Source organism: Nerophis ophidion, linkage group LG06 (genome assembly GCF_033978795.1).
Source record: "Nerophis ophidion isolate RoL-2023_Sa linkage group LG06, RoL_Noph_v1.0, whole genome shotgun sequence".
Lineage (NCBI taxonomy): Eukaryota > Metazoa > Chordata > Actinopteri > Syngnathiformes > Syngnathidae > Nerophis > Nerophis ophidion.
The window spans coordinates 950,208-975,431 of NC_084616.1; the positions used below are offsets into that span (position 1 = coordinate 950,208).

General features: G+C 47.3%; 1 protein-coding gene across 1 annotated transcript in view; it reads left to right on the plus strand.

Annotated features, from left to right (window-relative positions):
- Positions 1–8,094: 8,094 nt before the first annotated feature.
- Positions 8,095–25,224, plus strand: part of LOC133553967 (proenkephalin-B-like) — a 34,585-nt gene continuing 17,455 nt past the window's right edge. Inside the window, exon 1 of the mRNA XM_061902289.1 lies at positions 8,095–8,289. The gene's annotated coding sequence lies outside the window, so the exon portion shown is untranslated. The remainder of the gene's footprint in view (positions 8,290–25,224) is intronic.

Sequence of the window (25,224 nt, forward strand, 5' to 3'; positions counted from 1 at the left end):
GGCCATGCAGCGTGTTTCAGTTACATGCAAATGTCCTCCACTAAGCACACCATTTCTTCTATTTTAGCCTGGGAGCTAGCAGCTACACCACAGCTAAGCACACATAAGTGAAAAGTGTAAAACAACATCAACAAGTATCAAATCATTATACTTACACATTTAAAAGTCTCCAAGTTGCAAACGTATTAGAAACTAGCCAGTAACAAACGTGTCCGCAATGTAGCATGAGCTTAGCATAGCACTAACCCTATGTAGCATGAGCTTAGCATAGCATTAACACAATGTAGCATGAGCTTAGCATAGCATTAACGCAATGTAGCATGAGCTTAGCATAATATTAATGCAATGTAGCATGAGCTTAGCATAGCATTAATGCAATGTAGCATGAGCTTAGCATAGCATTAACGCAATGTAGCATGAGCTTAGCATAGCATTAACACAATGTAGCATGAGCTTAGCATAGCATTAACACAATGTAGCATGAGCTTAGCATAGCATTAACACAATGTAGCATGAGCTTAGCATAGCATTAACACACTGTAGCATGAGCTTAGCATAGCATTAATGCAATGTAGCATGAGCTTAGCATAGCATTAACACAATGTAGCATGAGCTTAGCATAGCATTAACACAATGTAGCATGAGCTTAGCATAGCATTAACACAATGTAGCATGAGCTTAGCATAGCATTAACACAATGTAGCATGAGCTTAGCATAGCATTTACACACTGTAGCATGAGCTTAGCATAGCATTAATGCAATGTAGCATGAGCTTAGCATAGCATTAATGCAATGTAGCATGAGCTTAGCATAGCATTAATGCAATGTAGCATGAGCTTAGCATAGCATTAATGCAATGTAGCATGAGCTTAGCATAGCATTAATGCAATGTAGCATGAGCTTAGCATAGCATTAATGCAATGTAGCATGAGCTTAGCATAGCATTAACACAATGTAGCATGAGCTTAGCATAGCATTAACACAATGTAGCATGAGCTTAGCATAGCATTAACACAATGTAGCATGAGCTTAGCATGGCATTAATGCAATGTAGCATGAGCTTAGCATAGCATTAATGCAATGTAGCATGAGCTTAGCATAGCATTAACACAATATAGCATGAGCTTAGCATAGCATTAATGCAATGTAGCATGAGCTTAGCATAGCATTAACACAATGTAGCATGAGCTTAGCATAGCATTAACACAATGTAGCATGAGCTTAGCATAGCATTAACACACTGTAGCATGAGCTTAGCATAGCATTAATGCAATGTAGCATGAGCTTAGCATAGCATTAATGCAATGTAGCATGAGCTTAGCATAGCATTAACACAATGTAGCATGAGCTTAGCATAGCATTAATGCAATGTAGCATGAGCTTAGCATAGCATTAACACACTGTAGCATGAGCTTAGCATAGCATTAATGCAATGTAGCATGAGCTTAGCATAGCATTAATGCAATGTAGCATGAGCTTCCTAACGTCACCCAAACAAATGTTTCTGTGCCAAGGAAGAGAAGATCCTCCTTCTAGTCACACATCAGCAAAGACTTGGTGAGAGAAACCTTCTTGCAATGTGCCTCCTCCACACGTGCGGCAGATCAAATCATTACTCAGGAGTATTACGATCACTGGAGGCCGAGGCTAAACATGTTCCACACCAAGTAAGAACAAGCAGGCGCGGACAAGAAGACGTGCTCATCGCTAAACTTGCTGGAAAGAAGAGAAGAAAGAAGTTTAAAAGTGTAAATGGAAGCTGATTTTATGCAATAAGTAGCAAAAATAAGAGAGAGGATCTTCCATCAAATCCTTTTTTCATCCTTTAAGTGAACACATTCAAGTCACAAGTCCCAGGACACAGGAGGACTTCTAACTAGTCCAAAGAAATTCAAAGTTACTTATCACTTGCTTTTTCACTGACTACTTCCTGTTGCCAAGTAACAGACTACCTGTTACTTTGACTTGAGGCAGAGGTTTTGCACAGGGGGTCCACAGAGGTACTAAGGGGGGGGGACATTTGTACAATATTTTCTAATATTCTCCATGCAATTTTCACACTAACTGAAATGTCCTTAAATACACATGAACATGGCTCCAACTAACTGCTTGAAATCTGTGACTTTTAGGTGTAAATGTACTAAATGAGCTAAAGTGCTAGCCGAAAAAAATGTTAGCATGCTAACTCTTAGCATGCGTGCTAAAGTTAGCATGCGTCACATACCAAGTCATATGACTCTAAGGTGCAGAATTACATCAATCAGTGTACAATATAGTTAGCATGCAGATGTTAGCTTGTTAGCATGGTAGGAGTTAACGAGTGTCACCCACAATGTTAGCATGCAGATGTTAGCTTGTTAGCATGGTAGGAGTTAACGAGTGTCACCCACAATGTTAGCATGCAGATGTTAGCTTGTTAGCATGGTAGGAGTTGACGAGTGTCACCCACAATGTTAGAAGGTGTATGCCAGCCTGATTACAGAAACAACTTAGCATTCTTATGTTAGCATGCTAACACTTAGCATGTGTCACATACAAGACTCTAAGATGAATGGCTGCGGAAATAGAGAATAACGTGTCAAATGTGTTGAAAATATTATGTAATATTAGTATTAGCATGCTAATGTTAGCACGTGACTGGGATGGAAGGAATAGCAAAATGCAACATTTGTTGGTGCAAACACAGAAAATAGCAAAAAGGCTGACATAAAACATGAGTATGCTAACATAAAACATGAGATTGCTAACTTAAGAGGAGTTAGCAGAAAACCTGTGAAAACTTTCCAGGAAGAAGTAAAAATAGGACTTTGACAAAATGGGAATTTGTGGAATTACTGGAATGAGTTTGAAGTAAGTTTGGTTGTGGAGAATAATTAGATCCACACACACACACACACACACACACACACACACACACACACACACACACACACACACACACCACGAGGTGACAGTATGTGACGTGTGAGGTGACAGTATGTGAGGTGACAGTATGTGAGGTGACAGTATGTGAGGTGACAGTATGTGAGGTGACAGTATGTGAGGTGACAGTATGTGAGGTGACAGTATGTGAGGTGTGAGGTGACAGTATGTGAGGTGACAGTATGTGAGGTGACAGTATGTGAGGTGACAGTATGTGAGGTGACAGTATGTGAGGTGTGAGGTGACAGTATGTGAGGTGACAGTATGTGAGGTGACAGTATGTGAGGTGACAGTATGTGACGTGTGAGGTGACAGTATGTGAGGTGACAGTATGTGAGGTGACAGTATGTGAGGTGTGAGGTGACAGTATGTGAGGTGACAGTATGTGAGGTGACAGTATGTGAGGTGACAGTATGTGAGGTGACAGTATGTGAGGTGTGAGGTGACAGTATGTGAGGTGACAGTATGTGAGGTGACAGTATGTGAGGTGACAGTATGTGAGGTGACAGTATGTGAGGTGACAGTATGTGAGGTGTGAGGTGACAGTATGTGACGTGTGAGGTGACAGTATGTGACGTGTGAGGTGACAGTATGTGACGTGTGAGGTGACAGTATGTGACGTGTGAGGTGACAGTATGTGACGTGTGAGGTGACAGTATGTGACGTGTGAGGTGACAGTATGTGACGTGTGAGGTGACAGTATGTGAGGTGACAGTATGTGAGGTGACAGTATGTGAGGTGACAGTATGTGAGGTGTGAGGTGACAGTATGTGAGGTATGAGGTGACAGTATGTGAGGTGACAGTATGTGAGGTGACAGTATGTGAGGTGACAGTATGTGAGGTGACAGTATGTGACGTGTGAGGTGACAGTATGTGAGGTGACAGTATGTGAGGTGACAGTATGTGACGTGTGAGGTGACAGTATGTGACGTGTGAGGTGACAGTATGTGACGTGTGAGGTGACAGTATGTGAGGTGACAGTATGTGACGTGTGAGGTGACAGTATGTGACGTGTGAGGTGACAGTATGTGAGGTGTGAGGTGACAGTATGTGAGGTGACAGTATGTGAGGTGACAGTATGTGAGGTGACAGTATGTGAGGTGACAGTATGTGAGGTGACAGTATGTGACGTGTGAGGTGACAGTATGTGAGGTGACAGTATGTGAGGTGACAGTATGTGAGGTGTGAGGTGACAGTATGTGAGGTGACAGTATGTGACGTGTGAGGTGACAGTATGTGAGGTGACAGTATGTGACGTGTGAGGTGACAGTATGTGACGTGTGAGGTGACAGTATGTGACGTGTGAGGTGACAGTATGTGAGGTGACAGTATGTGAGGTGACAGTATGTGACGTGTGAGGTGACAGTATGTGACGTGTGAGGTGACAGTATGTGAGGTGTGAGGTGACAGTATGTGACGTGTGAGGTGACAGTATGTGAGGTGACAGTATGTGACGTGTGAGGTGACAGTATGTGACGTGTGAGGTGACAGTATGTGAGGTGACAGTATGTGACGTGTGAGGTGACAGTATGTGACGTGTGAGGTGACAGTATGTGAGGTGACAGTATGTGAGGTGACAGTATGTGACGTGTGAGGTGACAGTATGTGACGTGTGAAGTGACAGTATGTGACGTATGAGGTGACAGTATGTGAGTTATGAGGTGACAGTATGTGACGTGTGAGGTGACAGTATGTGACGTGTGAGGTGACAGTATGTGACGTGTGAGGTGACAGTATGTGACGTGTGAGGTGACAGTATGTGACGTGTGAGGTGACAGTATGTGACGTGTGAGGTGACAGTATGTGAGGTGACAGTATGTGAGGTGACAGTATGTGAGGTGACAGTATGTGAGGTGTGAGGTGACAGTATGTGAGGTGACAGTATGTGACGTGTGACGTGTGAGGTGACAGTATGTGAGGTGACAGTATGTGAGGTGTGAGGTGACAGTATGTGAGGTGACAGTATGTGAGGTGACAGTATGTGAGGTGACAGTATGTGAGGTGACAGTATGTGAGGTGACAGTATGTGACGTGTGAGGTGACAGTATGTGACGTGTGAGGTGACAGTATGTGACGTGTGAGGTGACAGTATGTGACGTGTGAGGTGACAGTATGTGACGTGTGAGGTGACAGTATGTGACGTGTGAGGTGACAGTATGTGACGTGTGAGGTGACAGTATGTGAGGTGACAGTATGTGAGGTGACAGTATGTGAGGTGACAGTATGTGAGGTGTGAGGTGACAGTATGTGAGGTATGAGGTGACAGTATGTGAGGTGACAGTATGTGAGGTGACAGTATGTGAGGTGACAGTATGTGAGGTGACAGTATGTGAGGTGACAGTATGTGAGGTGTGAGGTGACAGTATGTGACGTGTGAGGTGACAGTATGTGACGTGTGAGGTGACAGTATGTGACGTGTGAGGTGACAGTATGTGACGTGTGAGGTGACAGTATGTGACGTGTGAGGTGACAGTATGTGACGTGTGAGGTGACAGTATGTGACGTGTGAGGTGACAGTATGTGAGGTGACAGTATGTGAGGTGACAGTATGTGAGGTGACAGTATGTGAGGTGTGAGGTGACAGTATGTGAGGTATGAGGTGACAGTATGTGAGGTGACAGTATGTGAGGTGACAGTATGTGAGGTGACAGTATGTGAGGTGACAGTATGTGACGTGTGAGGTGACAGTATGTGAGGTGACAGTATGTGAGGTGACAGTTTGTGACGTGTGAGGTGACAGTATGTGACGTGTGAGGTGACAGTATGTGAGGTGTGAGGTGACAGTATGTAACATGTGAGGTGACAGTATGTGAGGTGACAGTATGTGAGGTGTGAGGTGACAGTATGTAACATGTGAGGTGACAGTATGTGAGGTGACAGTATGTGACGTGTGAGGTGACAGTATGTGAGGTGACAGTATGTGACGTGTGAGGTGACAGTATGTGACGTGTGAGGTGACAGTATGTGAGGTGTGAGGTGACAGTATGTGAGGTGACAGTATGTGAGGTGACAGTATGTGAGGTGACAGTATGTGAGGTGACAGTATGTGACGTGTGAGGTGACAGTATGTGAGGTGACAGTATGTGAGGTGACAGTATGTGAGGTGTGAGGTGACAGTATGTGAGGTGACAGTATGTGACGTGTGAGGTGACAGTATGTGAGGTGACAGTATGTGACGTGTGAGGTGACAGTATGTGACGTGTGAGGTGACAGTATGTGAGGTGACAGTATGTGACGTGTGAGGTGACAGTATGTGACGTGTGAGGTGACAGTATGTGAGGTGACAGTATGTGAGGTGACAGTATGTGACGTGTGAGGTGACAGTATGTGACGTGCGAGGTGACAGTATGTGAGGTGTGAGGTGACAGTATGTGACGTGTGAGGTGACAGTATGTGAGGTGACAGTATGTGACGTGTGAGGTGACAGTATGTGACGTGTGAGGTGACAGTATGTGAGGTGACAGTATGTGACGTGTGAGGTGACAGTATGTGACGTGTGAGGTGACAGTATGTGAGGTGACAGTATGTGAGGTGACAGTATGTGACGTGTGAGGTGACAGTATGTGACGTGTGAAGTGACAGTATGTGACGTATGAGGTGACAGTATGTGAGTTATGAGGTGACAGTATGTGACGTGTGAGGTGACAGTATGTGACGTGTGAGGTGACAGTATGTGACGTGTGAGGTGACAGTATGTGACGTGTGAGGTGACAGTATGTGAGGTGACAGTATGTGAGGTGACAGTATGTGAGGTGACAGTATGTGAGGTGACAGTATGTGACGTGTGACGTGTGAGGTGACAGTATGTGACGTACTGTACTGTGCAATCTACTAATAATATGTACTGTACTGTGCAATCTACTCATAATATGTACTGTACTGTGCAATCTACTCATAATATGTACTGTACTGTGCAATCTACTAATAATATGTACTGTACTGTGCAATCTACTAATAATATGTACTGTACTGTGCAATCTACTAATAATATGTACTGTACTGTGCAATCTACTAATAATATGTACTGTACTGTGCAATCTACTAATAATATGTACTGTACTGTGCAATCTACTAATAATATGTACTGTACTGTGCAATCTAATAATAATATGTACCGTACTGTGCAATCTACTAATAATATGTACTGTACTGTGCAATTTACTAATAATATGTACTGTACTGTGCAATCTACTAATAATATGTACTGTACTGTGCAATCTACTAATAATATGTACTGTACTGTGCAATCTACTAATAATATGTACTGTACTGTGCAATCTACTAATAATATGTACTGTACTGTGCAATCTACTAATAATATGTACTGTACTGTGCAATCTACTAATAATATGTACTGTACTGTGCTATCTACTAATAATATGTACTGTACTGTGCAATCTACTAATAATATGTACTGTACTGTGCTATCTACTAATAATATGTACTGTACTGTGCAATCTACTAATAATATGTACTGTACTGTGCAATCTACTAGTAATATGTACTGTACTGTGCAATCTACTAATAATATGTACTGTACTGTGCTATCTACTAATAATATGTACTGTACTGTGCAATCTACTAATAATATGTACTGTACTGTGCAATCTACTAATAATATGTACTGTACTGTACAATCTACTAATAATATGTACTGTACTGGACAGATTGTTAAGGCTCTGCATCGACTACTGTCATCTAAACATCACTGTGAAAAACCAGTATCCTCCAACCCTCCTGAGCTCGGCCTTCGAACCCCTTGCACCTGCAACCATTTTCAGCAAACTTGACCTCCACAATGCATTCCACCTCGGAGGAATCAGGGAGGCTTGCTTGAGCCGTAACAGTACACCCTCCTTATGCGAGGCTCCCGACGAGCGTCAGGGCGCATCAGGGTTCGCCCGGTAAACATTTTCCAAAGGGAGGGTCAGCAAGGTAAGAGGCTGGGACCCAAGATGGGTCCTCAGGATGTAACGCTCCAGGACCAAATAGACAAACCCCCTACCCTGCCAACAAACCCTGAGAATTTCCTTCACCGTCCAAACCGGGTCAGCACTCTCGAGGACCTTAGGAGGGGGAGGAGCAGGAACAGGGGGCGGGAACCAACTGATGGCCACTGGTTTATTTTGGGACACATGGAATACGGGAGGTTTTTCCATAGAGTGCAGAAGAGAAAGACGTACGGATGCTGGGCTGATGATAGCCTCCACTGAGAAAGGGCCCATGCATTGAGGTCCCAATTTCTGTTTGGGCACCTGGAGGTGGAGGTCCTTGACCCGCAACATCTACCTGCTGCCCGGGCCCGTAGGATGGTGCCGCTTTTGGAATAATTGTTGTGGTTTTTTCACCTTCAAGCCATAAACAGGTAGAGTTTCTGCTTCCATCATCACAAAACAGGACTTCTATCTGAGCCAAAATGTAAAATAATGTTCATAAAACCAAGGAGAGATAAATCTGTGTCTTTAAAACCTTCCTGACAAGAAAACCCCTGGCCAGAAGAAAGATGGACTTTTACTGCTAATGAGGGAAAAGATCCTTCCAACGGCGGAGATTGTTCATCTCCTTTTAGAATGCAAGAGAAATATTAGGACAGACTGTTGGCAATTAGGAGAAAGGCTCGCTCATTACGTCTTCCAACAAACAATTGTCAACCCAGGGGAGATAAGAATAAGTTCCTTTCATTAGAATGTTGAGCACACTTGTGTACTCCATGTCTTCTTTTACTCCAATATTCACTCATCTTGTGCAGCTTTCTTTTCATTTGTCATGTTCCATCACTTCAATCTAAAAGCAGACTAAAGCTCTCACAGTTAGTGGCATACATTTTTCAAACTTACAGTAATAAAAGACAATTAGTGGCAGCAATGTTTCAAACATACAATAATAAAAGACAAGGAATAACGTGATAAAAGACAATCATTTATTGACATGTTCAGAAGCCTTTTAGCAATGTTGTAATCCTGCCCTCTGGTGGCTGACGCTGGAACAACATCTCCCTAGGCATCCATCCATCCATTTCCTACCGCTTATTCCCTTGGCATGCTTGCCATAAATGTGAGCGATTGACTGCAGTGTCATCATTAACAAACTCTCCACTTCAACTCCTTCAAACATTAAAAGGCAAGAACACAAACATATTTAAACCTTGAAAATAACAAAAAGATGTCTCTTAATGTAGTTTATTTATTTTTTTTAAATCAAACATGGTTGAAATACAAACCTTTGTGTACTTTCAACACTACTCTGGCTGCATTGTGCTACAAATATTGCAGCTTCACAGCATATGACTTGTTTTATTGGTAACAGTGCAGTCATTTTCTAGGATTATGTTGTGGCCAACAAAACAGATATTCTCCTAACAGTAAACAATGCTAACAACAACCTGGCAGCTAATCTTGGCGCCATCGTCACGGCGACAATCAAGTTGAGCAACTTTAAGCAGAGTGCATTTTTGCATGCACTTCATCTTGAACCGCTGCCTGGTCCATAAGACATCTCCACATTGATGAGCGTGTCAAAAGACGCCATTTAATGGATAGTACTTTATTGATTCCTTCAGGAGAGTTCCTTCGGGAAAATTAAAAGTGCTAACAAGACTGCCGCTGTGCTAACTCTGCGCCACGTGACATCGGTGAGCCTGTGGAATGATAACGCAGGCTAGCAACACACCATGCTAACAACATGGCCGCAGCTGCGACTGTCAAGTTGACCAACTTTTTGCGGAATAACTTACACACTTGGAAGCCCACTTTTAGCTTGCCAAGGATGTGATGAAGTATTTCCATCTGGTGGTTGTGTTGTAGTGGCCGGGGGATGCTTGAACCTGGTACACTGTGATGGGCAGTAGAACACACCTGTAGTGGCCGGGTGATGCTTGAACCTGGTACACTGTGATGGGCAGTAGAACACACCTGTAGTGGCCGGGTGATGCTTGAACCTGGTACACTGTGATGGGCAGTAGAACACACTTGTAGTGGCCGGGGGATGCTTGAACCTGGTACACTGTGATGGGCAGTAGAACACACCTGTAGTGGCCGGGTGATGCTTGAACCTGGTACACTGTGATGGGCAGTAGAACACACTTGTAGTGGCCGGGTGATGCTTGAACCTGGTACACTGTGATGGGCAGTAGAACACACCTGTAGTGGCCGGGTGATGCTTGAACCTGGTACACTGTGATGGGCAGTAGAACACACTTGTAGTGGCCGGGGGATGCTTGAACCTGGTACACTGTGATGGGCAGTAGAACACACCTGTAGTGGCCGGGTGATGCTTGAACCTGGTACACTGTGATGGGCAGTAGAACACACTTGTAGTGGCCGGGGGATGCTTGAACCTGGTACACTGTGATGGGCAGTAGAACACACCTGTAGTGGCCGGGTGATGCTTGAACCTGGTACACTGTGATGGACAGTAGAACACACTTGTAGTGGCCGGGTGATGCTTGAACCTGGTACACTGTGATGGGCAGTAGAACACACTTGTAGTGGCCGGGTGATGCTTGAACCTGGTACACTGTGATGGGCAGTAGAACACACTTGTAGTGGCCGGGTGATGCTTGAACCTGGTACACTGTGATGGGCAGTAGAACACACCTGTAGTGGCCGGGTGATGCTTGAACCTGGTACTGTGATGGGCAGTAGAACACACTTGTAGTGGCCGGGTGATGCTTGAACCTGGTACACTGTGATGGGCAGTAGAACACACCTGTAGTGGCCGGGTGATGCTTGAACCTGGTACACTGTGATGGGCAGTAGAACACACTTGTAGTGGCCGGGTGATGCTTGAACCTGGTACACTGTGATGGGCAGTAGAACACACTTGTAGTGGCCGGGTGATGCTTGAACCTGGTACACTGTGATGGGCAGTAGAACACACTTGTAGTGGCCGGGTGATGCTTGAACCTGGTACACTGTGATGGGCAGTAGAACACACTTGTAGTGGCCGGGTGATGCTTGAACCTGGTACACTGTGATGGGCAGTAGAACACACTTGTAGTGGCCGGGTGATGCTTGAACCTGGTACACTGTGATGGGCAGTAGAACACACTTGTAGTGGCCGGGTGATGCTTGAACCTGGTACACTGTGATGGGCAGTAGAACACACTTGTAGTGGCCGGGTGATGCTTGAACCTGGTACACTGTGATGGGCAGTAGAACACACTTGTAGTGGCCGGGTGATGCTTGAACCTGGTACACTGTGATGGGCAGTAGAACACACTTGTAGTGGCCGGGTGATGCTTGAACCTGGTACACTGTGATGGGCAGTAGAACACACTTGTAGTGGCCGGGTGATGCTTGAACCTGGTACACTGTGATGGGCAGTAGAACACACCTGTAGTGGCCGGGTGATGCTTGAACCTGGTACACTGTGATGGGCAGTAGAACACACTTGTAGTGGCCGGGTGATGCTTGAACCTGGTACACTGTGATGGACAGTAGAACACACCTGTAGTGGCCGGGTGATGCTTGAACCTGGTACACTGTGATGGGCAGTAGAACACACTTGTAGTGGCCGGGTGATGCTTGAACCTGGTACACTGTGATGGGCAGTAGAACACACTTGTAGTGGCCGGGTGATGCTTGAACCTGGTACACTGTGATGGGCAGTAGAACACACTTGTAGTGGCCGGGTGATGCTTGAACCTGGTACACTGTGATGGGCAGTAGAACACACCTGTAGTGGCCGGGTGATGCTTGAACCTGGTACACTGTGATGGGCAGTAGAACACACCTGTAGTGGCCGGGTGAATCTTGAACCTGGTACTGTGATGGGCAGTAGAACACACCTGTAGTGGCCGGGTGATGCTTGAACCTGGTACACTGTGATGGGCAGTAGAACACACTTGTAGTGGCCGGGTGATGCTTGAACCTGGTACACTGTGATGGGCAGTAGAACACACTTGTAGTGGCCGGGTGATGCTTGAACCTGGTACTGTGATGGGCAGTAGAACACACTTGTAGTGGCCGGGTGATGCTTGAACCTGGTACACTGTGATGGGCAGTAGAACACACCTGTAGTGGCCGGGTGATGCTTGAACCTGGTACACTGTGATGGGCAGTAGAACACACTTGTAGTGGCCGGGTGATGCTTGAACCTGGTACACTGTGATGGGCAGTAGAACACACTTGTAGTGGCCGGGTGATGCTTGAACCTGGTACACTGTGATGGGCAGTAGAACACACCTGTAGTGGCCGGGTGATGCTTGAACCTGGTACACTGTGATGGGCAGTAGAACACACTTGTAGTGGCCGGGTGATGCTTGAACCTGGTACACTGTGATGGGCAGTAGAACACACTTGTAGTGGCCGGGTGATGCTTGAACCTGGTACACTGTGATGGGCAGTAGAACACACTTGTAGTGGCCGGGTGATGCTTGAACCTGGTACACTGTGATGGGCAGTAGAACACACTTGTAGTGGCCGGGTGATGCTTGAACCTGGTACACTGTGATGGGCAGTAGAACACACCTGTAGTGGCCGGGTGATGCTTGAACCTGGTACACTGTGATGGGCAGTAGAACACACTTGTAGTGGCCGGGTGATGCTTGAACCTGGTACACTGTGATGGACAGTAGAACACACCTGTAGTGGCCGGGTGATGCTTGAACCTGGTACACTGTGATGGGCAGTAGAACACACTTGTAGTGGCCGGGTGATGCTTGAACCTGGTACACTGTGATGGGCAGTAGAACACACTTGTAGTGGCCGGGTGATGCTTGAACCTGGTACACTGTGATGGGCAGTAGAACACACTTGTAGTGGCCGGGTGATGCTTGAACCTGGTACACTGTGATGGGCAGTAGAACACACCTGTAGTGGCCGGGTGATGCTTGAACCTGGTACACTGTGATGGGCAGTAGAACACACCTGTAGTGGCCGGGTGAATCTTGAACCTGGTACTGTGATGGGCAGTAGAACACACCTGTAGTGGCCGGGTGATGCTTGAACCTGGTACACTGTGATGGGCAGTAGAACACACTTGTAGTGGCCGGGTGATGCTTGAACCTGGTACACTGTGATGGGCAGTAGAACACACTTGTAGTGGCCGGGTGATGCTTGAACCTGGTACTGTGATGGGCAGTAGAACACACTTGTAGTGGCCGGGTGATGCTTGAACCTGGTACACTGTGATGGGCAGTAGAACACACCTGTAGTGGCCGGGTGATGCTTGAACCTGGTACACTGTGATGGGCAGTAGAACACACTTGTAGTGGCCGGGTGATGCTTGAACCTGGTACACTGTGATGGGCAGTAGAACACACTTGTAGTGGCCGGGTGATGCTTGAACCTGGTACACTGTGATGGGCAGTAGAACACACCTGTAGTGGCCGGGTGATGCTTGAACCTGGTACACTGTGATGGGCAGTAGAACACACTTGTAGTGGCCGGGTGATGCTTGAACCTGGTACACTGTGATGGGCAGTAGAACACACTTGTAGTGGCCGGGTGATGCTTGAACCTGGTACACTGTGATGGGCAGTAGAACACACTTGTAGTGGCCGGGTGATGCTTGAACCTGGTACACTGTGATGGGCAGTAGAACACACTTGTAGTGGCCGGGTGATGCTTGAACCTGGTACACTGTGATGGGCAGTAGAACACACCTGTAGTGGCCGGGTGATGCTTGAACCTGGTACACTGTGATGGGCAGTAGAACACACCTGTAGTGGCCGGGTGATGCTTGAACCTGGTACACTGTGATGGGCAGTAGAACACACCTGTAGTGGGCGGGTGATGCTTGAACCTGGTACACTGTGATGGGCAGTAGAACACACCTGTAGTGGCCGGGTGATGCTTGAACCTGGTACACTGTGATGGGCAGTAGAACACACTTGTAGTGGCCGGGTGATGCTTGAACCTGGTACACTGTGATGGGCAGTAGAACACACCTGTAGTGGCCGGGTGATGCTTGAACCTGGTACACTGTGATGGGCAGTAGAACACACCTGTAGTGGCCGGGTGATGCTTGAACCTGGTACACTGTGATGGGCAGTAGAACACACCTGTAGTGGCCGGGTGAATCTTGAACCTGGTACACTGTGATGGGCAGTAGAACACACCTGTAGTGGCCGGGTGATGCTTGAACCTGGTACACTGTGATGGGCAGTAGAACACACCTGTAGTGGCCGGGTGATGCTTGAACCTGGTACACTGTGATGGGCAGTAGAACACACTTGTAGTGGCCGGGTGATGCTTGAACCTGGTACTGTGATGGGCAGTAGAACACACCTGTAGTGGCCGGGTGATGCTTGAACCTGGTACACTGTGATGGGCAGTAGAACACACCTGTAGTGGCCGGGTGATGCTTGAACCTGGTACACTGTGATGGGCAGTAGAACACACTTGTAGTGGCCGGGTGATGCTTGAACCTGGTACACTGTGATGGGCAGTAGAACACACCTGTAGTGGCCGGGTGATGCTTGAACCTGGTACACTGTGATGGGCAGTAGAACACACCTGTAGTGGCCGGGTGAATCTTGAACCTGGTACTGTGATGGGCAGTAGAACACACCTGTAGTGGCCGGGTGATGCTTGAACCTGGTACACTGTGATGGGCAGTAGAACACACCTGTAGTGGCCGGGTGATGCTTGAACCTGGTACACTGTGATGGGCAGTAGAACACACTTGTAGTGGCCGGGTGATGCTTGAACCTGGTACACTGTGATGGGCAGTAGAACACACCTGTAGTGGCCGGGTGATGCTTGAACCTGGTACTGTGATGGGCAGTAGAACACACTTGTAGTGGCCGGGTGATGCTTGAACCTGGTACACTGTGATGGGCAGTAGAACACACCTGTAGTGGCCGGGTGATGCTTGAACCTGGTACACTGTGATGGGCAGTAGAACACACCTGTAGTGGCCGGGGGATGCTTGAACCTGGTACACTGTGATGGGCAGTAGAACACACTTGTAGTGGCCGGGTGATGCTTGAACCTGGTACACTGTGATGGGCAGTAGAACACACTTGTAGTGGCCGGGTGATGCTTGAACCTGGTACACTGTGATGGGCAGTAGAACACACTTGTAGTGGCCGGGTGATGCTTGAACCTGGTACACTGTGATGGGCAGTAGAACACACCTGTAGTGGCCGGGTGATGCTTGAACCTGGTACACTGTGATGGGCAGTAGAACACACCTGTAGTGGCCGGGTGATGCTTGAACCTGGTACACTGTGATGGGCAGTAGAACACACCTGTAGTGGCCGGGTGATGCTTGAACCTGCTACTGTGATGGGCAGTAGAACACACTTGTAGTGGCCGGGTGATGCTTGAACCTGGTACACTGTGATGGGCAGTAGAACACACTTGTAGTGGCCGGGTGATGCTTGAACCTGGTACACTGTGATGGGCAGTAGAACACACCTGTAGTGGCCGGGGGATGCTTGAACCTGGTACACTGTGATGGGCAGTAGAACACACTTGTAGTGGCCGGGTGATGCTTGAACCTGGTACACTGTGATGGGCAGTAGAACACACTTGTAGTGGCCGGGTGATGCTTGAACCTGGTACACTGTGATGGGCAGTAGAACACACTTGTAGTGGCCGGGTGATGCTTGAACCTGGTACACTGTGATGGGCAGTAGAACACACCTGTAGTGGCCGGGTGATGCTTGAACCTGGTACACTGTGATGGGCAGTAGAACACACCTGTAGTGGCCGGGTGATGCTTGAACCTGGTACACTGTGATGGGCAGTAGAACACACTTGTAGTGGCCGGGTGATGCTTGAACCTGGTACACTGTGATGGACAGTAGAACACACCTGTAGTGGCCGGGTGATGCTTGAACCTGGTACACTGTGATGGGCAGTAGAACACACCTGTAGTGGCCGGGTGATGCTTGAACCTGGTACACTGTGATGGGCAGTAGAACACACTTGTAGTGGCCGGGTGATGCTTGAACCTGGTACACTGTGATGGGCAGTAGAACACACCTGTAGTGGCCGGGTGATGCTTGAACCTGGTACACTGTGATGGGCAGTAGAACACACCTGTAGTGGCCGGGTGATGCTTGAACCTGGTACACTGTGATGGGCAGTAGAACACACCTGTAGTGGCCGGGTGAATCTTGAACCTGGTACACTGTGATGGGCAGTAGAACACACCTGTAGTGGCCGGGTGATGCTTGAACCTGGTACACTGTGATGGGCAGTAGAACACACCTGTAGTGGCCGGGTGATGCTTGAACCTGGTACACTGTGATGGGCAGTAGAACACACTTGTAGTGGCCGGGTGATGCTTGAACCTGGTACTGTGATGGGCAGTAGAACACACCTGTAGTGGCCGGGTGATGCTTGAACCTGGTACACTGTGATGGGCAGTAGAACACACCTGTAGTGGCCGGGTGATGCTTGAACCTGGTACACTGTGATGGGCAGTAGAACACACTTGTAGTGGCCGGGTGATGCTTGAACCTGGTACACTGTGATGGGCAGTAGAACACACCTGTAGTGGCCGGGTGATGCTTGAACCTGGTACACTGTGATGGGCAGTAGAACACACCTGTAGTGGCCGGGTGAATCTTGAACCTGGTACTGTGATGGGCAGTAGAACACACCTGTAGTGGCCGGGTGATGCTTGAACCTGGTACACTGTGATGGGCAGTAGAACACACCTGTAGTGGCCGGGTGATGCTTGAACCTGGTACACTGTGATGGGCAGTAGAACACACTTGTAGTGGCCGGGTGATGCTTGAACCTGGTACACTGTGATGGGCAGTAGAACACACCTGTAGTGGCCGGGTGATGCTTGAACCTGGTACTGTGATGGGCAGTAGAACACACTTGTAGTGGCCGGGTGATGCTTGAACCTGGTACACTGTGATGGGCAGTAGAACACACCTGTAGTGGCCGGGTGATGCTTGAACCTGGTACACTGTGATGGGCAGTAGAACACACCTGTAGTGGCCGGGTGATGCTTGAACCTGGTACACTGTGATGGGCAGTAGAACACACTTGTAGTGGCCGGGTGATGCTTGAACCTGGTACACTGTGATGGGCAGTAGAACACACCTGTAGTGGCCGGGTGATGCTTGAACCTGGTACACTGTGATGGGCAGTAGAACACACCTGTAGTGGCCGGGTGATGCTTGAACCTGGTACACTGTGATGGGCAGTAGAACACACCTGTAGTGGGCGGGTGATGCTTGAACCTGGTACACTGTGATGGGCAGTAGAACACACCTGTAGTGGCCGGGTGATGCTTGAACCTGGTACACTGTGATGGGCAGTAGAACACACCTGTAGTGGCCGGGTGATGCTTGAACCTGGTACACTGTGATGGGCAGTAGAACACACTTGTAGTGGCCGGGTGATGCTTGAACCTGGTACACTGTGATGGGCAGTAGAACACACCTGTAGTGGCCGGGTGATGCTTGAACCTGGTACACTGTGATGGGCAGTAGAACACACTTGTAGTGGCCGGGTGATGCTTGAACCTGGTACACTGTGATGGGCAGTAGAACACACCTGTAGTGGCCGGGTGATGCTTGAACCTGGTACACTGTGATGGGCAGTAGAACACACCTGTAGTGGCCGGGTGATGCTTGAACCTGGTACACTGTGATGGGCAGTAGAACACACCTGTAGTGGCCGGGTGAATCTTGAACCTGGTACACTGTGATGGGCAGTAGAACACACCTGTAGTGGCCGGGTGATGCTTGAACCTGGTACACTGTGATGGGCAGTAGAACACACCTGTAGTGGCCGGGTGATGCTTGAACCTGGTACACTGTGATGGGCAGTAGAACACACCTGTAGTGGCCGGGTGATGCTTGAACCTGGTACTGTGATGGGCAGTAGAACACACCTGTAGTGGCCGGGTGATGCTTGAACCTGGTACACTGTGATGGGCAGTAGAACACACTTGTAGTGGCCGGGTGATGCTTGAACCTGGTACACTGTGATGGGCAGTAGAACACACTTGTAGTGGCCGGGTGATGCTTGAACCTGGTACTGTGATGGGCAGTAGAACACACCTGTAGTGGCCGGGTGATGCTTGAACCTGGTACACTGTGATGGGCAGTAGAACACACCTGTAGTGGCCGGGTGATGCTTGAACCTGGTACACTGTGATGGGCAGTAGAACACACTTGTAGTGGCCGGGTGATGCTTGAACCTGGTACACTGTGATGGGCAGTAGAACACACTTGTAGTGGCCGGGTGATGCTTGAACCTGGTACACTGTGATGGGCAGTAGAACACACTTGTAGTGGCCGGGTGATGCTTGAACCTGGTACACTGTGATGGGCAGTAGAACACACCTGTAGTGGCCGGGTGATGCTTGAACCTGGTACACTGTGATGGGCAGTAGAACACACTTGTAGTGGCCGGGTGATGCTTGAACCTGGTACACTGTGATGGGCAGTAGAACACACTTGTAGTGGCCGGGTGATGCTTGAACCTGGTACACTGTGATGGGCAGTAGAACACACTTGTAGTGGCCGGGTGATGCTTGAACCTGGTACACTGTGATGGGCAGTAGAACACACTTGTAGTGGCCGGGTGATGCTTGAACCTGGTACACTGTGATGGGCAGTAGAACACACCTGTAGTGGCCGGGTGATGCTTGAACCTGGTACACTGTGACGGGCAGTAGAACACACCTGTAGTGGCCGGGTGATGGTATGACTGAAATGTACAGTATTAATAACAAATAACCAACTATATGGTTTAACATCATGATCATGTGGTGAGTTGCTTATTTTCTGTACTCTCGGGCCACCATATTTACTCTGTCTCTCATCCTCAGTATGGAGTGCAGCTGGTGCACAGCAGGAGCAAACACCTGAAGTTGATTAAGGGGTTCTATTTACCCTGGGCGCTGACGCCATGCGAGCGTTTGGAACTTTGTGTCTCACCACCATATTGCTGGCATGCTTACGCTCCTTGGGCTCACTTGCAAGCCTCAGTTTGACTCCTGCTCCTCGCCAGGTTTGATTGTTAGTTCTAGCCTTGTCTAGCTTTTAGTTTGTTTTGTTACTTCTTTCAAGAAGTGTCTTTTTTCCTTGCCTCGTCTAGCGTTTTATGTTTATACTTAGCTCTTTTGGTTTACTTTTTTCCATACAGTATTTTCCTGGCTGTGTCCAGCGCTTTTTGGTTAGCTTTTTGGTAGCAATTATTTCAGTTTGTTCATGGTGTGTTTTGTGCTCCACCATCGCCTTGTGTTATATATGTTTGGCAACCTTACGTCCAATAAAGACAAACTTTGTTTTGCTACCATCTACGTCTCTGCTTCCTTGGCATCCGCGCACTTCTACACCTCACAGATCTAACATGTGTACTGGACTTTGTTTGACATGGTGTGTATGTGGCTTCAAAAGGACAACAACTGAAGGAGCATTCATGGTCCATTCCCGCTCACGCTCCGTGTGTGTGTGTGTGTGTGTGTGTGTGTGTGTGTGTGTGTGTGTGTGTGGTGTGTGTGTGTGTGTGTGTGTGTGGTAAACCTGCCTGCAGAGGTTGTGTGCCTCATTTCTCTTCAGGACAAACATCTTTGACAAATTTTCAGGGACATTCACTCCAGCTTCTGACTCAGATGCTCACCAGAGTGAGCGTTACCGTGGTTACGTGAAGGCCAATACTGCTAATGCAGAAGTGAATAGATGTGCTCCTTTGTGGATCATGCAAGACATCTGCATTCAGGAGGGAAGAGAACCTCCTTGAGACGTCACATGACTCGTCCTTGCTGTGTTTGCAGGCCGTGGACCAACGTTGTTGAAGGGAAATGATGAACATTCAAGAAGAGGATGAAAGGATGTCAAGGCAACACTCAGAGGCTTCTTGTTTCCAATCCCAGCTCAAAGTTCTCTGAGTAAAGTTGTCACGGTATGAAAAGAAACGTGTTGGGTCAAGTTGGGATGCAGAGAGAATTTGGAACGAACCAGGCCTGAATTCAGGTACTATAATACAAAAAGGTAAAACAAAGGGCGCGCTCGGTGGCGGATAATAATCGATACTAAACTTCAAACAAAACAGCACAATGGCATGACTATCTACAAATAAACAAAACATCCTATAAATGATACACAACAAACCAAAAACTTGCACAGAGGCATAAATACAGACAAAAACTTACTTGGCGTGGACAAAACCGAATTGCATGGCATGAAGGTAGGAGCAGCATGGGTAGGTGGGCAGGTGGACATGCAAGCAGCAAGCAGTAAGTAGTATGCATGGCATGAAGGTAGGAGCAGCATGGGTAGGTGGGCAGGTGGACAAGCAAGCAGCAAGCAGTAAGTAGTATGCATGGCATGAAGGTAGGAGCAGCATGGGTAGGTGGGCAGGTGGACATGCAAGCAGCAAGCAGTAAATAGTATGCATGGCATGAAGGTAGGAGCAGCATGGGTAGGTGGGCAGGTGGACAAGCAAGCAGCAAGCAGTAAGTAGTATGCATGGCATGAAGGTAGGAGCAGCATGGGTAGGTGGGCAGGTGGACAAGCAAGCAGCAAGCAGTAAGTAGTAAGCAGTATGCAGAATGCAAAAGCAAAGTTCCCAGCCGAGGAACAGAAAACAAATGACTTAAATAGTGGCTATGGTGATGAGAAACAGGTGTGGGACTGAGGGCAGGGGCGTGACTTGGAGACCAGGTGGAAACTAATGCGTAACTATGGAAACAAACAAAACCAGGAAGTGCAGAATGGGAAACAAGAGTCCAAAAACAAAACATAAACATGATCAAACATAAAACTGATTTACAGGCGTGACAGCCGGAAGGCGTCCAGAAGCCATCCAAAGTAGATACCAGCTGGAATGGCTGCCCTCCACATGAAGGACCATCAGCTCTGCTGTGAGCTTCTCTGGGAGAACCCGAGGCCTCTTAGGGAGAGTGCACCTCCTCTGGCGTGTACTCATGCGGCCGCCTGGGTCTGCAATGTTGCTCCTTCAGTCACCAACCAAAGCTTTTGACCATAGGTGAGAGTAGAACTGGGTTTGACCAGTAGTTCCACTCTGTCATCAACGGACGCTGGACTACGGATTGTTCCAGTGACTGCATTACTACTTTCCTTCACTGCTAAACAAGATCCCAAGATAGTAAAAGTCTGCCACCTGGGGAAAACTTCGTTCCAACGTCAATCCATCCTTTCCCGGGTGAGCAACAGATTTAGTAGTACATAGTCTAATCCCAGAAGCTTCAGACTCAGGTGCAAATCCTGAAGGTGGCCGCCCGATGAGGCAATCAGGACCACTCCATCCGCAAATAGCAGAGACAAGATCCTAAGGCTACCAAACTGAACACCGCCAACACCTTGGCTGAAACCAGGACAAAGGAAAGCCCTGTCGGACTTTAAAACGTTGTCCACAAAACTTATGTTATCGATGTTTCTAGCACACCAGACCTAAGTAAGAATGGAGATACCATTTCTCTCTGACCCTGTCCTCTGGAGCAATTTCCCATCGGAAGAGTCTTGATGTACTGTACTCCTAGCAATGCGAGCCTGGCACCAAATAGCACGTAGCTGTGTGCCACAAATCTCCTATTTCCAGCGCAACACCCAGCAGTTGGGCAAACACCATTGCACCCTCCAGTACCCTTGCAAGGGTGTACAGCTGGTCCAGTATTCCACGACCAGAACAAAAAACACATTGCATCTCCTGTAGTCAAGGTTCCACTAATAGTCTTCGCACCATTTTTCCAAGAAAGGGGGGACTCTGCCATGGTTCCCAGCACACCCTCGTCAGATGCTTGGGTCAGCCATTTCATCCAACTCATCACCAGCTGTCAATCAGTTGACGGCTCAACCCCTCTCTACCCAGTCTGATAATACGACTAGTCTTCTGGTTCCAGGTGCGCTGATGGACGTCCTCAAGTCTGAAGCTGCTGTTTGCTGTGAAATGCACAGATTCAGACATCCGGGAGGTTAATTCTCCAAATGGCTTTGCTCCAGTTGGTGCCAATGTGGGCATTGAAGTCTGTCAGTAGAACTAAGGGGTGACCAGCATCTTGACATGAAGGCTGGGTACTCTCAGATTCTGTTTGTGTGTTTGCACCAAACAACAATCAGGACCCTTTCCCCGACCCAAACAGACAAAGTAGTAAATATCTGTTTCACTTCCGATCATTCCAACATTGAGTCACTGAGTCAGAGGAGGAACTTTACAAGTCTGCTCCAGCTCGCCACCTTTCTCGAGTTGAACTAGAGTTTTTCCTTGCCCTGATGTGGGATCTGAGTTCAGGATGTGGTTGTGGCTTGTGCAGCCCTTTGAGACACTGGTGCTTTAGGGCTATATAAGTAAACATTGATTGATACGCCTCAAAGAGGAAGGTGTACGTATAGCAAAAGGGCGAAAAGGATCTCTGGAAAATATGACTTGAAAATGTACTTTTAAAACCATCCCAACAAGATGAAGATGAAAGGGAACTCGCTAAATAGTCTTGACAGCCGGAGGGCTTTTGACTTGAAGACTGCAATCTTTCACCTCGTTCACCAAGGGATGAGAAAATCAATAATAATTTACCAGCGGACTCAAAGTGCAATTCCTAATAAAATCTGCTAGTCAGCAGCTATGGAATGGATTTTGTTGTGGTCCTGCACACCCACGCGGTCTTCCTTCTCTTCTTCTTTGGCTTTTACTTTCCAAACTTGGCTCATTCTCTACATCTTTGCACAACATAATTTCATGAGGTGTTGACCATAAAGCATCCTTGTATGTAATGCAGAGTACATGCTGCACACTGAAGAAGACAAATGAGGAGAGTTTGCATCTTTACCAAAAGTTGCAACTCCCTCCACTATTTCAAGTCACTTCATCTTTTTGATAGTCGCTGCTGTCCAGCAAGCTTTTACACTCTTCAACACTTGGACTATTTCGGACAATGCTAGCATGTTAATCTTTTACACTGATTTTTTTTAGCAATTGTTTTACAAACAACAAAAGCGGTGAAGTTGTCACCTTGTGTAAATGCTAAATAAAAAGAGAATACAACAAATCCTTTTCAACTTATATTCAATTGAATAGACTGCAAAGACGAGATATTTCATCTTCACACTGACAAACTGTCTTATTTGTTGCAAATATTAGCTCATTTGGAATTTAATGGCTGCAACATATTTCACAAAAGCTGGCACAAGTGGCAAAAAAGAGTGAGAAAGTTGAGGACTGCTCATCAAAGACTTATTTGGAACATCCCACAGGTGAACAGGCTAATTGGGAACAGGTGGGTGCCATGATTGGCTATAAAAGCAGCTTCTATGAAATGCTCACTCATTCACCAACAAGAACGGGGCGAGGGTCACCACTTTGTCAACAAATGTCTGAGCAAATTGCTGAAGAACAACATTTCTCAACAAGGAATTTAGGGATTTCACCATCTACACTCCATAATATCATCAAAAGGTTCAGAGAATGTGGAGAAATCACTGCACGTAAGCCATGATATTACACACCTTCCATCCCTCTAGCATCAAAAAGTCACATCAGTGTGTAAAGGATATCACCACACAGGCTCCGGAACACTTCAGAAAACCACTGTCAGTAACTACAGTTGGTCGCTACATCTGTAAGTGCAAGTTAAAACTCTACTATGCAAAGCTGAAGCCATTTATCAACAACACCCAGAAATTCTTCGCTGGGCCCGAGCTCATCTAAGATGGACTGATGCAAAGTGGAAAAGTGTTCTGTGGTCTGACGAGTCCACATTTTAAATTGTTTTTGGAAACTGTGGACCAAAGAGGAAAAGAACCATGGGAACTGTTGTAGGGTGAAAGTGTTGTAGTCAGCATGTGTGATGGTATGGGGGTGTATTAGTGATTGTTGTAGGGTGAAAGTGTTGTAGTCAGCATGTGTGATGGTATGGGGGTGTATTAGTGATTGTTGTAGGGTGAAAGTGTTGTAGTCAGCATGTGTGATGGTATGGGGGTGTATTAGTGATTGTTGTAGGGTGAAAGTGTTGTAGTCAGCATGTGTGATGGTATGGGGGTGTATTAGTGATTGTTGTAGGGTGAAAGTGTTGTAGTCAGCATGTGTGATGGTATGGGGGTGTATTAGTGATTGTTGTAGGGTGAAAGTGTTGTAGTCAGCATGTGTGATGGTATGGGGGTGTATTAGTGATTGTTGTAGGGTGAAAGTGTTGTAGTCAGCATGTGTGATGGTATGGGGGTGTATTAGTGATTGTTGTAGGGTGAAAGTGTTGTAGTCAGCATGTGTGATGGTATGGGGGTGTATTAGTGATTGTTGTAGGGTGAAAGTGTTGTAGTCAGCATGTGTGATGGTATGGGGGTGTATTAGTGATTGTTGTAGGGTGAAAGTGTTGTAGTCAGCATGTGTGATGGTATGGGGGTGTATTAGTGATTGTTGTAGGGTGAAAGTGTTGTAGACAGCATGTGTGATGGTATGGGGGTGTATTAGTGATTGTTGTAGGGTGAAAGTGTTGTAGTCAGCATGTGTGATGGTATGGGGGTGTATTAGTGATTGTTGTAGGGTGAAAGTGTTGTAGTCAGCATGTGTGATGGTATGGGGGTGTATTAGTGATTGTTGTAGGGTGAAAGTGTTGTAGTCAGCATGTGTGATGGTATGGGGGTGTATTAGTGATTGTTGTAGGGTGAAAGTGTTGTAGTCAGCATGTGTGATGGTATGGGGGTGTATTAGTGATTGTTGTAGGGTGAAAGTGTTGTAGTCAGCATGTGTGATGGTATGGGGGTGTATTAGTGATTGTTGTAGGGTGAAAGTGTTGTAGTCAGCATGTGTGATGGTATGGGGGTGTATTAGTGATTGTTGTAGGGTGAAAGTGTTGTAGTCAGCATGTGTGATGGTATGGGGGTGTATTAGTGGCCAAGGCATGGCTAACTTACACATCTGTGAAGGCACCATTAATGCTGAAAGGTACATACAGATACATAATAACAACTCAGGCGTATTAGTGATTGCATCCATCCATCCATCCATCCATCCATCCATCCATCAATCTTCTTCCCCTTACCTGAGGTCAGGTTGCGGGGGCAGCAGCCCAAGCAGGAAAGCCCACACCTCCTCATCCCCAGTCACATAGCCCAGCTCCTCCCGGGGGATCCCCAGGTGTTCCCAGGTCTGTGGTGAGACATAGTCTTCCCAACGTGTCCTGGTTCTACCTCATGGCCTCCTGCCGGTGTGATGTGTTCTAAATACCTCATCCTGACCAGATACCCAGACCACCTCATCTGGTTCCTGACAGAGACAGTGATTCCCAGAGACCAGAACAAGTCTTGGCCCTACAGGGGCTCCTCTAGTGTGGAGCAGTTAGAGATGATGCCTACATTGAAGTCCCATCTTAAAAGTCAATCCTTTACTCTTGTCAGGGGCTCAGCTCTCCAGCACCCTGGGGC